The 14306-nt window shown below is 50.7% G+C and overlaps 1 protein-coding gene across 4 annotated transcripts in view; it reads left to right on the top strand.

Moving 5' to 3' along the window:
* NVL (nuclear VCP like) overlaps positions 1–14306 on the top strand; it is a 1303574-nt gene that overhangs the window by 887521 nt on the left and 401747 nt on the right. The window lies entirely within an intron of this gene.

The raw sequence follows: 14306 nt of genomic DNA, 5'->3' as shown, positions 1-14306 counted from the left end.
TTTAGCTACTAGGACTCTTCCCTTTCTGGTATTTCATGTAGGGGACCAGAGACTTTCCAAAGAATGGGGTGCACTGCTGCTCTAGAAGTTTGAGAGGAAAGCCCCAAAGCAAGACATGCATGGTCCCGACATCTGGAACTCTAGCCAAACAAGGTTATTCGTCTTCCTGACATTTCTCTGTATGCTTCGATACATCAGGGTTTTAAATTAAGGGGAGCAGTGAGCCATACATGCAGTCTCTTCTCCCCTTTCCATGGCAGCCATTTTCTTGGTTTATTTTTTACATTATTTCAATGGCTGCCATGGAAAGGCAGAAGGGACTACATGTAGTCCCTTTTTCCCGATCTCTGGTGGCCGTTTTTTGCATTTTGTTTTTCTCGATTTGAGAAGCGGTTTCAATGCTGTTTGAAAAAAAAATGAGTACCCCGGTACGACGTGCTGGGGCACTAATTGCCATAGATCCAGAGGAGGGGGCATTACCAGTGTGGTAATGCCCCCATGGCTACATTAAAACCCTTGCACCCCCTTCTTGGGTTCTATTGCTTCAGTAGTTCTATTGTCAGTTCTGGGAGCAGGGCGAGCTTGTGGGTGGAGGCGGCAGCGCGAGGCACAGAGCTCCAGCCGAGGTGCGAGCGAGGCCGGCACATCTACACATGACTAGCGCGGCAGGATCAGGAAGCACGGCGCTGGCAGCGGAGCGGGAGCGTGCACCACCGCCACCATGGGCTACGGGTAAGACTTGCTTGGTTGTACGGGGGGGTCATTGGGATTCAAATGATGCATCGGGAGGAGCGGGCAGGAGCCCCCTCACCATTGGACCACACTGGACCTGCAAAGTGAAGAGCCACTACGACCTCAACAGTGAGATGCAACGCCTGTAGCTCCTTCGTCAATTTGTTGCTTAGAATTTCTAAACTGCATATTACACTGTAATTGTGCAGTGTGCTAATCCATTTATGCCCTGCTGGCACTGATTTAACATATTTCACCATTCCACACCATTGCCCGTAACGTGGTTAATGGCCGCCATACTGCTCGCAAGACCTCAGCATTTCTGAGGCCAACCGCCTATCACAAGCACAGATTGGCTGCGCTCTGCCTTATCCGGATCCCACCCCACCGATAGGCAGAAGCCGGAGCATGGAAGTGCGCCACAGAAGGGCCAAGCAAAAGGGCCTGTTTGTGACTGTCCGTGGCTGGACATCGGCCGTAGCCCGAACCAACTGGCTGCCATCTCCTCTTGCCACCGCTGTAAGTACACTTGTTGTGCTGAACCCCTCTCGCGTTGCCCACTTTTATCATGTTCAATCCCGTGCTGATAGCATAGCATCTTACTTTCACAATATTTTATACCTTCGTTATCACTCCATCATCCTATGCGCTATATATGCCCGCTGCCTCACATACTACCAGCAGCCTAGTTCACAGCAGCACAGTTGAACCTACTGTAAGGCCCTGTCAACGCCACAGCTACTTTGCCCTCGTGATGCACCCATCCCCCCAGACATTCTTGGTGCACACAGGTTGCATGACTCACTGACATTATTAGGTCGCGCCGTACTCTAGTACGGTCCTGATGTTCAGCCCACGGTGCTGACCTTAACTTCGTTGCTCACTAGTGTATGCCTATGTCTTACCTGTAAGTACATAAATAGCTGTGCCTAAATCTGAATAAGTATATGCCTTTTCCGGAATAGCCTACATCTATGCATGAATAGCCTATGCCTGAATAGCCCATGTCTATGCCTGAATAGCCCATGTCTATGCCTGAATAGCCCATGTCTATGCCTGAATAGCCCATGTCTATGCCTGAATAGCCCATGTCTATGCCTGAATAGCCCATGTCTATGCCTGAATAGCCCATGTCTATGCCTGAATAGCCCATACCTATGCCTGAATAGCCCATACCTATGCCTGAATAGCCCATACCTATGCCTGAACAGCCCATACCTATGCCTGAACAGCCTATGTCTGAATAGCCTATGCCTGAATAACCGATGCCTATGCCTGAATAACCGATGCCTGAGCAGCTTATACCTATGCCTGAACAGCCTATGCCTGAATAGCCTATGTCTATGCCTGAATAGCCTATGTCTATGACTGAATAGCCTACACCTATGCCTGAACAGCCTTTGCCTGAATAGCCATTGCCTAGGCTCGAATAGCCTATGTCCCTGCCAAAATAGCATATGACTATCCCTGAATACCCTACATTTATGCTTAACCAGCCTACCCTCCTAGTCTACACCACCCCACGCCTATGCCATGTCTGACTAGACTATGATGCAGAATCATACTTGCCAGCCTAGAATTATGTTCCTTAGCATGACTCTGATGTCACTCCTACTGCTGATCCTACCATTAATCTACAAGTTGATTACAGCCACAACAATGCCCTATACCAGGTACCTACCCTGTCCTCTACCTGACGGAAACAACAGACTTGTGCCAGATTACCTCTTCTCTACGAGCCTAGATCTAGTACCAATCTCCGTCCCAGCTACAACAAAAATGCCCTGGACCGTGAATCGGCTTTTAGACTAGACCCTGAGGCCTCGCCGAAAACCTTGAAGTTTGGTTGTTTTAGGTTTAAGAGCAATGTGAGAGGCAATCGACCTAAACCTGCCCCCGCCAGACCTCAGGAGATAATAAATATGACCACTATTTCTGGAGTATTAATTCATGCGAGATCACTAGTGGCACACGCCACAGAAATAGCAGACCTGTTATCCACAGATAATCTTGACTTTCTAGCTGTCACCGAATCATGGCTGAACAACGCAGCAGGACCGGCCATCACACTTACAATCCCCGACAATTACCAAATACTTAGAGCGAACAGGCCCAATGCCAGAGGAGGCGGCCGAGCCATCATAGCAAAGGCTAACCTTACTATAAGACTCTTGCCTCCACCGCCTCTCAAATCCTGTGAATTGCTCATTGCCAAAATGCCTATCTCCAATTGCCGCACCCTAACCATTTATCTGCTATATAGACCTCCAAGGACCATCAACACTTTCAAAGAGGATTTATCTAGCCTTCTTGCCAACAACACAAAAGACTCTTCGCAAATATTAATATTGGGAGATTTTAACCTTGGATTTAATGATCTTGAGGACAAACATGCGCAGGCACTAGCGACTATCGTCTCAGAACACGGACTTAACCAAAAGGTCTTTGTACCGACTCACACCAAAGGCAGGACCCTTGACTGGGTGGCCGACTTGAATTGCGAAACTACCATTACTAAAGTAACCCCACAATTATGGATTGACCATCACCTGATTGATTTCTCGCTAGCATTAGACAAACAGTCAAAGATATAATCCTGGCACCTCCCCGTCCAACTAGGAGCAAAATAAAAACTTCCCCCGGCAAAATACTCCCCCATAATCCTCCCATCTCTTAACTCTCTCCCTAATAATTCTGACCGCAACCTCCTTGTTGAAGTTTACAACAACACTATGTCTAAAGCCTTAGATTCCATTGCACCATTTAAACTGCGCAAAAGTACACAACATATACACCTCAATACTTGGTGTACACCTCACCTCAAAGACCTCAGACTACAGAAAAGAAAACTGGAATCCCTATGGCATCACACCCCATCGGATGAAAATAAGTTTCTACTGACCCACAAGGAAATAATTCATACTAAAAAAGACTTCTATAATGTAAGACTCCAACACCAAAAACTTTTCTTGATCCTCCGGGAACTGGAATCCCCCAGTCCTCCACTAGACAATGCTCCCAAGGATACAACTATGGTTCTCCAGCATGGGGTCTGGCATGGATTCACATGCTCATGAATATTCCCCGTCGTCAGGCTGGGAATCCTCGGTAAAGAAAAAACCAGTATCAGTTTCGTTTCTGATCTGTCTTTCGTAGCAATAACCAATCACTGGTCTCTGCGTCATACTGACCACAGCCAATGACTGCCCTCTACCTAAGCACCGCCTCTGGCAGCCATCTTCAGATTTTTACCGCACGTTCATGTGTTGGGATCCTCGTGCTATTGCTCTCGAGCGTTAGTGCTATTTTTTCACGTTTTTTTCTCAAAAACTTTGTTTTTTCGGTCAAAAGAGCCTCAAGCTCCACCGACTCACTATCCGATCAACGGGGATCCGTGTCGGATTCGTCTGCGCCCCTCAAGGGTGAAGATTCGTCGAGCTACGCTTTTGGAGGACTCCAGAAGTTTCTCAGGCCCGGTCATGGCCCAGGAGAAGGGAAGCTCGACGCCCGGAAAGCTGTTCAGGGTCTGCCCTGGATGCCAGCTGCAGAACGTCTTCAAGGAGGACGAACACTCCTTTTGTCTCTACTGCCTACATGAGGACAAGACGCACGTGGAGAAGGACTGTGCGTTTTGCGGCAACATGTCGGAGCGGACCATGAAGGACCGCCATCAACGTCTCGCCAACTGGCTAGAAGGGAAGAGCCCGTCCGGCGAGAAGAAGAAGAAGAAATCTGAGCGGTCTTCTAAGTCCTTTGAGGACGCCCCGGCGACGGGGGTCCAACATAAGGCCAAGCACCGCGAGTCCGCTGGCACCGGGAGCGCCGAACGGTCGGGCTCTACGGTCGCCAGGCAGGGCGCACCCTCCCCGGCACCATCAACCACGAGCCAACGCTCTGGGTCGGGTAAGAGGAAGGCCGAGCACCCGGCGAAGCTCCTGGAGAGGCCCCGGTCGAGCTCGAAGGCCCCATCGGAGGGGGAGCGAGGCGGTGTCCCCCCCCCTCAAGGATAAGGCGGTGAGCGCACCTAAGGTGGTGAAGGCCTTAATCCATCCGGCCAAGCCCTCTATCGAAACTGTCGCGGCGGCCCTGGCTCAGCCTGGGCAGGCTACACCAGTGGTGGCGACCTCAGGGCTCAGAGTCTCCCTGCCACCTCGGAGGGAGTCATCTTTTGTGCCCATCGATAGGACCCCCGTGAAATCCCCCGTGGGGAAGAAAAAGGGGGGGCAGGGCGTCGTCGTAGATTCGGCCTCAACCTCGGAGGAGGAGCTGGTCGAAGTCTTAAGCCACGGCCTCGGCGTGGAAGAAGACCGACCCGTCGGGATGGATCCCGACGCAGGTGACGACGACATCGTCGAGGGTACCGACGGGGTCCCTGATCGCCTGTCGGATTCCCCTCTGCCAGCGCCGCGAGACAACTCGGCGGCCATTTTGTTGGCTATACAGTCCTTATGCTCAGAGATAAGGACGAGACTACCGTTGCCGACGGAACCTCTCCCGTCGGGGGACCCAGAACCGGGACCTTCTGGTGTTCCCCCTACCAAGAAAAGAAGGATCCACCCTCCTCCTCCTTTTCAGCCGTCGCGCCCCTTCCAGCCCTCCTCCCCGTCCACCCGAGGGGATGATACGGGGACTGACACGGCAGCGACGGGTACGGACGACGAGGTATACGACGAGGATGTACCGTCGTCGCCTCCCACCAGGGCTTCTCCGCCCGACGAGATTGGATCGTTCCACTCCATGATCTCCAGGGCATCCGAGCTTTTTCAACTCTGCCCTGAGGAGAAGAAGAAGGAAGGTTTCCTTTATCAGCGGCGCGAGGCCAAGAGGAAGACGGTCCTCTCAGTGCCTCTATTGGAGGACATTTGGGATGAGGGCCTCACCCTCCTCAAGATCCCTTCCACGACACCAGCTAGAAGAGACCGGTACGAGAAGAAGTACCGGGTCCCGGACACGGCCCCCCTGTGCCTCCGGGCGCAGCCTACCCCGGACTCCGTCGTCTCCGCGGCGGCCAGGAAGAAAGCGGGGGGGGGGTGCGGCCTCCACATCGACTTCCCCACCGGACGGTGAGGGAAAGAAATTGGACGCTATGGGACGCAGAGTCATCTCGTCCTTGGCTTGGCTATCGTGGCCCGCTACGACAGGGAGCTCTGGTACAAACTGGCTCCCCTGCTGGACTTCCTGCCGGACGACAAGAGGACAGAGGCCCTGGAGATCCTGCAGGAAGGTGAGGTGGCTTCGGACCACGCCATTACCGTTGCGACGGACATCGCCGACACTGGGTTCCGCCAGTTGGGCAACGGCGTTTGCCTTAGGCGGCGTGGATGGCTCAAGGCTACGGACTTCCGCCAAGACGTTCAGACCAGAGTCCTGGACATGCCCTTCGATGGGAACAACCTGTTTGGCAAAACAGTGGACGATTCCCTTCAGGCCATTAAAGCGGACACTGAGACGGCCCGGGCCCTGGGAGTTCTGCAGCAACGACGGACGCCCTTTCGGAGCAGCGGAGGCAAGGGCGCCTCCAAAGGTTCCGGCGGCGGTTTCTCCACCTACCGTCAAGCGGCCCGCTCGTCGTCTCAGGAGGCCTACAGAGGACGAGGCAAGTCTGGCGGACTCCGCCGTCGTCGCCAAGGAGGTCGAGGCGGCAAAGCCTCGTCCAAGCAGGATTGAACCGACCGTGGGGTCGGGCCCCCACCGAAGCACCCCGGTGGGAGGCCGGCTGGCGAGCTTCGTCAGCGTGTGGGAGTCCATCTCCACCGACCGTTGGGTGCTGGACGCCTTGGCCCGGGGCCACGCGCTCGAGTTTCAAAGAAGGTGTCCACGCGTCCCCCCCGTGGCCAGGAAAGAACTTCACGTCCCTCAACTTCTCCTGGAGGTAAAGGCGATGCTCAGGAAGGGCGCCATTGAACTCGTCCCAAAGAGGCTTCGGGGCTCCGGAGTGTACTCGAGATACTTCCTCGTGAAGAAGAAGACGGGGGGATGGCGCCCCATCCTGGACCTGCGACGTCTGAACAAGTTCATCAAGGCGCAAAAGTTTCGGATGGTCACCCTCCAGCACGTCCTGGGTCAGCTGGAGGAAGGAGACTTCCTGTCGTCGTTGGATTTGGAGGATGCCTACTTCCATATTCCCATCCTAAAAGGGCACCGAAAATTCCTCAGGTTTGTGGTCCAAGGGCGTCATTACCAGTTCAAAGCCCTCCCCTTCGGTCTACGGTCGGCACCCAGGGTGTTCACCAAGTGCCTCGCACCGGTGGCGGCGCAGCTGCGCCGCAAGGGGATCCACGTCTACCCCTACCTGGACGACTGGCTCATCCGAGCCAAGACGAGGGAGCTCGCCGTGGTTCACACGGCAAGGACCGTCCAACTTCTCACGGACCTGGGATTCTCCGTGAACTACGCCAAATCCCACCTGGTACCCGCGCAAGACGCTCTGTTTCTGGGAGCGAGGCTCAACACAGTGTCCCTTCTGGCCTCCCCGTCGGAGGAGAGGACCAGGACCATCCTGGGCAAGGTGCAACGGATGTTGGTGGCCGACGCGGCCAAGGTGAGGTCCATCAAGTCCCTCCTCGGAATGATGTCTTCCTGCATCTACCTCATTCCCATGTGCAGGCTCCGGATGCGCCCGTTGCAGGAGTTCCTGGACGCGCGCTGGATCCAAACGACGGGCAGCTTCGAGGAAAGGATCACACTCGACGAGAGTTTCCGACGAGCGATCCGGTGGTGGGACACCCGCGCGCATTTGACGGCGGGCATGGACTTCCAGACCCCAGCCCACCAGGAGACAGTGACCACGGAGGCCTCCCTGGAAGGGTGGGGAGCGCACACCGAAAATCTACACGCAAGGGGCCTTTGGCTCCCGACGGAGAAATCTTTACATATCAACGTCCTGGAGCTCCGTGCAGTGTTTTGGGCCCTCAGGTCCTTCCTTCCGTCCCTCAAGGGCAAGGTGGTGAGGATCTTCACCGACAACACCACCACCATGTTTTACATCAGAAAACAGGGCGGAACCAGGTCCCCAGCACTGTCCAAGGAGGCGCAGGACCTGTGGCATTGGGCAGTCGCCCAAGGGATGTTTCTGGTGCCGTTTCATCTGGCAGGGATAAAAAACACCATCGCCGACTCACTCAGCAGGGAGCTGCGCTCGTGCCACGAGTGGGAATTACGGCGGTGGGGCACTCCCCAGATCGACCTGTTCGCGACGGCTACGAACTCCAAGTGCCGGAGGTTCGCCAGCAGGTTTCCCCAGGCGAGGAGCATGGGCGATGCTTTCTCGTTCCCCTGGGAGGGCCTGTTCCTCTACGCGTTCCCTCCTTTGCCACTGCTAATCCGGCTCGTCAACCAGCTCAAGAGGTCACGGTGCAGGATGATCCTCGTCGCACCTGCGTGGCCGAGGCAGATATGGTTCCCGGACCTTCTGGATTTGTCAGCGTCCCCGCCAATCAAGCTGCCGGTGGACGCGGATCTGCTCTCCAGGGAAGGAGGCGCCATCCTCCACCAGGACCCGAAATCGCTGAACTTGCAGGCCTGGCTCCTGCAGCGCTAGAGTTTGGAGGATACGACATACCGGCCGACTGCAGAGAGGTTCTTGCAAAGGCCAGGGCGTCCTCGACTCTTAAATGCTACGGACACAAATGGAAGAGGTTCTCTGTCTGGTGCCACGCACAGAAGATTAACCCTCTACGGATTACGGCTCCCCAAGTTCTGCCGTACCTGCTGACGCTGGCCAAAGCTGGACTGGCACACGCGTCCATCAAGATTCATCTGGCTGCGATCTCCCGATACACCAGGACCACAGGACGGACGTCCTTGTGGTCTCATCGTCTGGTGAAAGAGTTCATGAAGGGACTGTTCAGATCGTTCCCGCCGGTGAAGGCTCCGGCCCCGGCGTGGGAGCTCAACGTGGTGCTGACCAAGCTCATGGGACCTCCGTTCGAGCCTCTGCACTCGGCCCCGTTGAAGTTTCTGTCGTGGAAGACAGCGTTTCTTGTGGCCATCACCTCCGCACGACGGGTGGGAGAGATCCAGGCCCTTTCCTGCAAGGCCCCGTACTTGACTTTTCACGACACGAGGGTGGTGCTCAGGACGCACCCCTCCTTCATGCCCAAGGTACCGTCGGACTTCCATCTCAACGAACCCTTGGTGTTGCCTGTATTCTTCCCGTCGCCTTCGTCGCCGGCTGAGAGGACTTTGCACTCGCTGGATGTGGCTAGAGCGCTGAAGTTCTACGTGGACCGCACGAAGTGTTTTCGGAAGACGTCACAACTCTTTGTGAACTTTGGACCTGTCAATCAGGGGAAGGCTCTCTCGAAGGCTTCCATTTCCAGATGGCTCTCCGGCTGTATCATGTACTGTCATCGGTTGGCAAACCGACCGCTGCCCGGCCGTCCGAGAGCCCATTCCACCAGAGCGATCGCAGCTACCACGGCGTTCCTTTCTGGTGTGCCCCTGCTGGACATATGCAGGGCTGCTACGTGGAGGTCGACGCACACCTTCACGAAGTTCTACTGCGTCGATCGGGATTCCAGGGAGGAGTCCAGGGTCAGCCAAGCAGTGCTGCGCAACCTGTTCGCCTGAGGTGAGCCTGGTGAGGAGGTAAGATGCTTAATGTTGAGTTTGATGCAATGCTTAATGTTGAGCCTTTGCCACCTCCCGTGGTTGTGCATGTGTGTACTGCTATGTATTCTTTATTCATGAGCATGTGAATCCATGCCAGACCCCATGCTGGAGAAGGAACAAGTTACTTACCTGTAACTGTTGTTCTCCAGCATGGGTCTGGCATGGATTCACATGCGAACCCTCCCGCCTACCCCTCTGCGGCTCTTCACTTGGTCATACTGCCACTTCACGTGCTTCCAAATCTGAAGATGGCTGCCAGAGGCGGTGCTTAGGTAGAGGGCAGTCATTGGCTGTGGTCAGTATGACGCAGAGACCAGTGATTGGTTATTGCTACGAAAGACAGATCAGAAACGAAACTGATACTGGTTTTTTCTTTACCGAGGATTCCCAGCCTGACGACGGGGAATATTCATGAGCATGTGAATCCATGCCAGACCCATGCTGGAGAACAACAGTTACAGGTAAGTAACTTGTTCCTTCACTAGCATTCAGAATGCCTTAACAAAAAAAATACCCACACTTCAAACTAAGATTGCCAATAAAAAAGCCTCTCTGCACCCCACCGACCCACAATTCACGAGCCTTACAGAACCCACCAGCCTACCTGAACCATTTAGCTTAGTTTCTATCCTGGAAACAGAAAAGATCATCCAATCCTTGAAACCCTCTAACTGCCAGGATGACAATTGCCCCGGCCAAATAATCAAAGATGCGGCAAGAGACCTAGCGCCTTTCATCACAAAACTTATTAATGCCTCATTCACGACCAACACTGTTCCAAGCAACCTAAAAGAGTCCTGGGTATTACCTTTTGCTAAACAAACAAACTCTGGACCCTTCTATCCCAACAAATTACAGGCCCATTACTATGGTGCCTTTCTTCCTCAAAATTATCGACAGGGTTGCGTACTTGCAAATTCAGAATTACATGGAAACCAACCACCTTCTTGGCTCTCGCCAATCAGCCTTCAGGCCACAACATGTCACCGAAATGGCACTAATCGACCTAAAAACACAAATCGATGAGCTCGGGGACCAAGGGAAAACTGGCATGTTACTCCTCCTGGATCCTGTCGACGGCCTTCGACTTGGTGGACCATGAAGTCCTGTGTCCTGTGCAGACATCTAGCCACGGCAGCCCACTTCTCGATGGACGCTATAGCATGGGTTCAGTCCTTCGTTGACAATAGAACAATGCAAGTCTTCTCCCCTTCGGCTGACCCTATCCAGACTACATGTGACGTTCCACAAGTTTCTTGTGTATCGCCAACCATGTATAATATATTTACCAAGCCCCTATTCGACAAATTGGACCGACTGGGTGTCACCTACACGAATTACACAGATGACACCCAGATCCTTATCCCCCTTTCTTACAATTTTGACAAAGATACGGCCTTGGTAAATAAAATATATCGCCTCATTCAGGCATGGATGGCATCCCATGGCGTCTGCCTGAATAACGAAAAAACAGAAATCTTAATTCTTGGATCAGCTACTAGTTTAAAAAAACGTAATTCCAATGATTCTGCCTTCAACATAGAATGAAACATTATCAAGGTAGCTACCGAAGTTAAAACCTTAGGGTTTTACCTCGACTCCACCCTGACCCTAAGGAAACAGGTTAATTCCATGGCGTCATCTACTGCCTCCACCTGCAAACTCATCAGAGCCTGCAGACCATTCTTATCCAAAACAAGTTGCATTATCCTTGCCAACACCCTAATAATGTCAAAATTGGATTACTGCAACAGCCTATCCTTCGGGGCCAACAAATATATACTGGATAAAATCCAAATCCTACAAAATAATGCCCTGGGAACAGCCCTGAAGATCCCTAACAGAGAACATGTCTCCAAAATCAGAATGGAACACAGCTGGTTAAAGATTAACGATAGAATCCTACTCAAAGCGGTCTTCTTGACGTACAAATGCCTGAACAACACAGCACCCCCATACCTGACTGAGAGAATGGTTAGGAGGACATTGACCTGCCCTACCAGACTGGCCAACTCCTTTGTCTGGAGATACCTAGATATAAGCTAAAAAAGTCTGGGGGAAGCAGCTTCCCGATGAAAGCTGCCCAGTCTTGGAATCCACTACCTCCAGCACTCGGAGCTGGCCAATCCTACCTTAGCTGCAGGCGTAATACCTTGAGCTGGCTGCGTTGTAATGACATATGATCCATACTGGACCTAACGTCGATGTACTTACCTGTATATATGCAACTTAAATGTATCCTTCTGCTTCACTTCTCTGTATATTGCCTGTCTTCGTATTGTAACTATTTCATGTCTCAAGTATTCCTGTACCATGTTGCGCCCAGTTACCTATGGGTTTGGTGCGCCCTACAAATAAACAAACAGTAACTCTTGTGATCTACTTATTTCTTTGTTCCAGGGCTAAAAAGCCCTGCACGATTCTTGACACCCACAAACAGGTGCACGGATATATATTGTCAAGCTCACTATTTTGTAATCATTACAGGGAATATAGTACCCAAATCAACTTCTAGGATAGAGTGCCAAGCTGAATTGCCACAGGGATGTACCGCTGAGGATGTGCCTGTTATGTCCCAAAGTACTCCAGTACACAGGATTGCAGAGTAAAGTTATTTATTACTTCTTTTTAGTAATAAGGTCAACGACCCCCGGGAGGGTTTCAACCACCGTCCACCGTCTCTCTCTCAACTCCCTCTCCTCCTGGAACCTCGAACCCCCGGGGTCGAGATCCACATTCCAAGCGCATGCTAACCATGACAGTGACAGCATGTTTGCTTACTTGCTTGTATGATACACTGATATCCTAACACCACCATGACAGTGACAGCATGTTTGCTTACTTGCTTGTATGATACACTAATATCCTAACACCTCCTTCCTTTCTGACATTTTTGAAAACCATAAATATTCTTATGATGACTAACAGATGTTATTGATTAGATTGTGATAAAATCTTAGAACATAGAACATAACTAAATTTGAATATTGATGTACAGATGTGAAGAATCTAAAATAAGTTAACTTCCAATAGTGAAATTGAACTTGTATGTCAATGGTGGGGCGAATGACAGAACCTTATTTTTCCATCATTCTCTTCCTCTGGAACATTTGATAATTGCTACTCTCTCCTTGTTCCAAATACCTCCACCTCTGACTAATACTGATGAACCTAAATCTTTTACCACTTGTTTGGGCTCAGAATACAACGATGCCCCTTTGCGTACCTTAGTCGGTAGCTTAATTTTTATCCAATCACCTTCATGAATCTTAAATTCTTTGCAACAGTTTTTTAGATCATACCTTACCTTGGATTTAACTCCTGCCTCAAACATTCTACTCCTCACTCTTCCCACATCCACATCAACCATCCTAGATTTTCCCATCCATCCGGGACATAAATGAGAATTGGGTTTCCTACCTCTCAACATCTCAAATGGTGTCAATCCTGTAACACTATGAGGCGTAATTCTGTACTGAAATGTCCTTTCCATTGCAGTTCTGAACCAATCCCCACCAGTTGCTACTGCAATTCTTATAGCTTCCATCAACGTCCTGTTGAAGCGTTCAACACATCCATTACTTTGGGGATGATAGAGAGACGTGTTTACCTGTTCAATACCATTCTTATCTAGAAAATCTTTGAACTCCTTGGATGTCAATTGAGACCCGTTATCCGATAAACATTTCCTGGGAAAACCTTCCCTCCAAAATAATTGTTCTAGAAATTTGGAAATACTGCTGCTAGATATATCTTTAAGTAAACAAATCTCTGGCCATTTGGACAATAAATCTATGACCACCAACAAGTAACTGTCACGAGTCCCTCCTATATTAAATGGTCCTAATAAATCTATTGCAATCTCATCCCATGGTACCCTCGGTGTTTCCCTAATGACCATGGGAGTTTTTTGTATTCTCAAGCCTTTGTTTCCCTCCAGACATTCTGTGCAATCCCTGACTTGCTCTTCAATCTCTTTGTCAATTCCAGGCCACCAGAACTCAGCTCTTATTATGCCTTTGGTCCTGGCTATACCTAAATGTCCTTCATGAGCTATCTCAATTACTTGTCTCCTCATACCCTGAGGAACTATCATCTGATGCCCTCTATATAGATACTTATCATTGATCCATAGATCTTCTTTAACTCTGGCAAATCCACCCATATCACCTCTGTAGTTCATCACTCCATTCTCTCTTACTAATGCTAATACTTTCTGATATTTTGAATCTTCACTACACGCTTTAACCCACTCATCTTCCTTTAAAGACTCATGCACCTGAAAAATTTCACATGTTTCTTCTTGATTTGTTTGCTCTACCCTGATGTGACCTTCTCTATGAACAGATCTTGACAAGGCATCTGCTACGACATTAACTTCACCTCTAATGTGAATCACTGTGAATTGCAAACCTTGAAGAGCTGTTACCCACTTCATTATGCGTCTTGATACACCTTCCAGTCCACCCTTAGTAAAAATGCCAACTAACGGTTTGTGATCAGTACAAATCTCAAATTTCCTTCCCCACAAAAACCTTTTGAATTTCTCAACACCCCAAATACAAGCGAGAGCTTCTTTCTCCACCACTGAATATCTGACTTCAGGATCTTTAAGTGATCTTGAAGCAAACGCTATGGTATGCAGCCCCTCTGAATCTTCTTGCATAAGCACTGCACCTATGCCATAGTCACTGGCATCTACAAAAAGTAGTGTGGGCTTCCCTTCTTCAAATGTCTTTAGAATGGGAGCTTCAACCATGGCCTTTTTTATCCTTTCAAATTCACACTTACACTCTTCACTCCATTTAAATGTCACACCTTTGCGCGTGAGCTTCCTCATGTATCTTGACATGTCTGACAGATTCTTGATGAATTTGCCATAGAATTCAACTAACCCTAAGAATGATAACACTTCTGCTTTGGATTTGGGCTCTTCCATTTTCCTTATAGCTTCGATAGCC

The sequence above is a fragment of the Ambystoma mexicanum genome, chromosome 4q (genome assembly GCF_040938575.1).
Source record: "Ambystoma mexicanum isolate Mex_15411 chromosome 4q, UKY_AmexF1_1, whole genome shotgun sequence".
Classification (NCBI taxonomy): Eukaryota; Metazoa; Chordata; class Amphibia; order Caudata; family Ambystomatidae; genus Ambystoma; species Ambystoma mexicanum.
This window is presented reverse-complemented; position numbering and strand designations above follow the sequence as displayed.